Genomic DNA, 4527 nt, shown 5'->3' with positions numbered 1-4527 from the left:
GGATGTTCTTGAAATTTCCATGTTTGAAACCCAAAACGACTTCTCTTCATGCTAGACTTCATAAGATCGACCGAGTTTAGGGTTAGGGGGTAGATACATGATTTGTATGGTTTGAATATGTCCAAACCTTGTTTATCAACTTGGATATGCTTACTATATAACATAATAAGACTATGTACTTTGGTTTTTCATTTTCTGATTTTTTTAATTTTCTGCCCATTTGAATCTTGGTCAAATCCTAGGATTGAACATGATTTAAACAAGTTTATAACATGAAATGAAAAGGTAAGGATGGATCCTTCTTAGTCACTCTAAAATGAAGCTTTTGGGATGTGTTCTTGAAATTTCCATGTTTGAAACCCAAAACGACTTCTCTTCATGCTAGACTTCATAAGATCGACCGAGTTTAGGGGTAGGGGTAGATACATGATTTGTATGGTTTGAATATGTCCAAACCTTGTTAATTTATCAACTTGAATGCTTACTATATATGACATAAGAAGACTATGTGCTTTTGTTTTTCATTTTTATGATTTTTTATGAATTTTATGCCCATTTGAATCTTTTGGTCAAATCCTAGGTTTGACAAAGATTTAAAAAAGTTTAAAATATGAAGATGAAAAGGTAATCATGGATCCTTCTTAGTCACTCTAAAATAAAGCTTTTGGGAGGTTCTTGAAATTTCCATGTTTGAAACCCAAAACCACTTCTCTTCATGATTGACTTCATAAGACAGAGTTTAGGGTTAGGGGTAGATATATACATGAGTTGTCTGGTTTTAATATGTCTAGACCTTCTTTATCAACTTTAATGCTTACTATATATAATACATAAGAATGTTATGTGCTTTGGTTTTTCATTCTTTTGATTTTTTCTGAATTTGTATGCCCATTTGAATCTTGGTCAAATCCTAGGTGGATTGACCAAGATTTAAACAAGTTTAAAACATGAAAATGAAAAGGGAAGTCTGTATCCTTCTTAGTCACTCTAAAATGAAGCTTTTGGGATGTTCTTGAAATTTCCATGTTTGAAACCCAAAACGACTTCTCTTCATGCTAGACTTCATAAGATCGACCGAGTTTAGGGTTAGGGGGTAGATATATGATTTGTATGGTTTGAATATGTCCAAACCTTGTTTATCAACTTGGATATGCTTACTATATAACATAATAAGACTATGTGCTTTGGTTTTTCATTTTCTGATTTTTTTAATTTTTTGCCCATTTGAATCTTGGTCAAATCCTAGGATTGAACATGATTTAAACAAGTTTATAACATGAAATGAAAAGGTAAGGATGGATCCTTCTTAGTCACTCTAAAATGAAGCTTTTGGGATGTGTTCTTGAAATTTCCATGTTTGAAACCCAAAATGACTTCTCTTCATGCTAGACTTCATAAGATCGACCGAGTTTAGGGGTAGGGGTAGATACATGATTTGTATGGTTTGAATATGTCCAAACCTTGTTAATTTATCAACTTGAATGCTTACTATATAAGACATAAGAAGACTATATGCTTTTGTTTTTCATTTTTCTGATTTTTTATGAATTTTATGCCCATTTGAATCTTTTGGTCAAATCCTAGGTTTGACAAAAATTTAAACAAGTTTAAAATATGAAAATGAAAAGGTAATCATGGATCCTTCTTAGTCACTCTAAAATAAAGCTTTTGGGAGGTTCTTGAAATTTCTATGTTTGAAACCCAAAACCACTTCTCTTCATGATTGACTTCATAAGACAGAGTTTAGGGTTAGGGGTAGATATATACATGAGTTGTCTGGTTTTAATATGTCTAGACCTTGTTTATCAACTTTAATGCTTACTATATATAATACATAAGAATGTTATGTGCTTTGGTTTTTCATTCTTTTGATTTTTTTCTGAATTTGTATGCCCATTTGAATCTTGGTCAAATCCAAGGCGGTTTGACCAAGATTTAAACAAGTTTAAAACATGAAAATGAAAAGGGAAGTCTCTATCCTTCTTAGTTACTCTAAAATGAAGCTTTTGGGATGTTCTTGAAATTTCCATGTTTGAAACCCAAAACGACTTCTCTTCATGCTAGACTTCATAAGAAAGACCGATTTTAGGGTTAGGGGGTAGATACACGATTTCTATGGTTTGAATATTTCCAAACCTTGTTTATCAACTTGGATATGCTTACTATATGACATAAGAAGACTATGTACTTTGGTTTTTCATTTTTCTGATTTTTTTAATTTTCTGCCCATTTGAATCTTGGTCAAATCCTAGGATTGAACATGATTTAACCAAGTTTATAACATGAAATGAAAAGGTAAGGATGGATCCTTCTTAGTCACTCTAAAATGAAGCTTTTGGGATGTGTTCTTGAAATTTCCATGTTTGAAACCCAAAACGACTTCTCTTCATGCTAGACTTCATAAGATCGACCGAGTTTAGGGTTAGGGGTAGATACATGATTTGTATGGTTTGAATATGTCCAAACCTTGTTAATTTATCAACTTTAATGCTTACTATATGACATAAGAAAACTATTTTCTTTGTTTTTTTTCTGTTTTTTTTTTAATTTTGGTAACCATTTGAATCTTGTCAAATCCTAGGTTTGACCAAGATAATTTAAACAAGTTTAAAACATGAAAATGAAAAGGGAAGCATGTATCGTTCTTAGTCACTCTAAAATGAAGCTTTTGGGAGGTTTTTGAAATTTCCATGTTTGAAACCCAAAACCACTTCTCTTCACATGCTTGACTTCATAAGACAGAGTTTAGGGGTTAGGGGGTATAGATACATGATTTGTATGGTTTCATATGTCTAGACCTTGTTTATCAACTTTAATGCTTACTATATGACATAAGAAGACTATGTGATTTGGTTTTTAATTTTTCTGTTTTTATTTTATTTTTCTGCCCATTTGAATCTTGTTGGTCAAATCCTAGGTTTGACTAAGATTTAGACAAGTTTAACACGTGAAAACGAATAAGTAAGCCTGGATCCTTCTTAGTCACTCCAAAATGTACCAATTGATAGATGTGTTAACTTTGCTTCATGGAAAAAATAATGTCATGTAAATGAGTTAACTTGGATTTCCTACCCTTGAATCCATAGGAAACTTTGTTCTAATGCACTATAATAATCAACCGAGTTTTTACACCAACAGGTCTGTCACTTACGTGTGGTGCCGATGCGTGAGGTCCCACACTTCAGTGAGCACAAGTCACGTGCAATAGGTACGCAAACTCCCAGCCATCTTCTTTGTCAAGAGAAGACGCATCAGGATGCGTATTGAAAGTCTCTGGGTCCTTCAGGATCCTTCGGTTGTCCCTCTCACACACAAAAAACAAATCTCTCTCATTCTCGGCCTCGCTCGACTCGATCGCTCGCTCGCTCGCACCTCCTGCTCACTGACAAACCCTGCACAATAGTCAACATCGTCACCCGAAAAAGGGGAGACACCATAATGCTCTCCCTTCTTCTGTCCTTCCGAGTGATCCCTCTTCCTCCGAGTTTCACTAGCTAGACGGGCAAACACACATGTGCTGCATAGTAATAATAAAAAGGTAGAAAAATCGATATACGAATCTATAATTAAATAGGTTAAACTAGGGTTTTGCCCAGTACTACAGATCAAGGTTCAAAAAAATACAATTACGGGGTTCGAACAACATGATTCTAATCCAAGAATTTTTTCGACCTCATCCAAATGGCCTCATACTATAGGGCTAGCATCTATCTAGTGCAGTATGTGTGAAAATGTATGCACTATGTGTGCTATAACTTGTATGTCTTTCAAATTTGAACCAAATTTGAATAAGTTTGATATATTTGAAAAAAGGGGCTTTTGGCTTAAACGTTTGAAACCCAAAACGACTTCTCTTCATGCTATACTTCATAAGACCGAGTTTAGGGTTAGGGGGTAGATACATGATTTGTCTGGTTTGAATATGTCTAAACCTTGTTTATCAACTTTAATGCTAACTATATGACATAAGAAGACTATGTGCTTTGGTTTTTCATTATTCTGTTTTTTTTTGAATTTTATGCCCATATATTTGAATCTTGGTCAAATCCTAGGTTTGACAAAGATTTAAACAATTTTAAAACATGAAAATGAAAAGGGAAGCATGTATACTTCTTAATTAGTCACTCAAAAATGAAGCTTTTTGGATGTTCTTGAAATTTCCATGTTTGAAACCCAAAACGACTTCTCTTCATGCTAGACTTCATAAGATTGACCGAGTTTAGGGTTAGGGGTGTATACATGATTTGTATGGTTTTAATATGTCCAAACCTTGTTTATCAACTTGAATATGCTTACTATATGACATAAGAAGACTATGTACTTTGGTTTTTCATTTTTCTGATTTTTTTAATTTTTTGCCCATTTGAATCTTGGTCAAATCCTAGGGTTGAACATGATTTAAACAAGTTTATAACATGAAATGAAAAGGTAAGGATGGATCCTTCTTAGTCACTCTAAAATGAAGCTTTTGGGATGTGTTCTTGAAATTTCCATGTTTGAAACCCAAAATGACTTCTCTTCATGGTA

The sequence above is a fragment of the Lolium rigidum genome, chromosome 2 (assembly GCF_022539505.1).
Source record: "Lolium rigidum isolate FL_2022 chromosome 2, APGP_CSIRO_Lrig_0.1, whole genome shotgun sequence".
NCBI lineage: Eukaryota > Viridiplantae > Streptophyta > Magnoliopsida > Poales > Poaceae > Lolium > Lolium rigidum.
Note: the sequence above shows the minus strand (reverse complement) of the source record.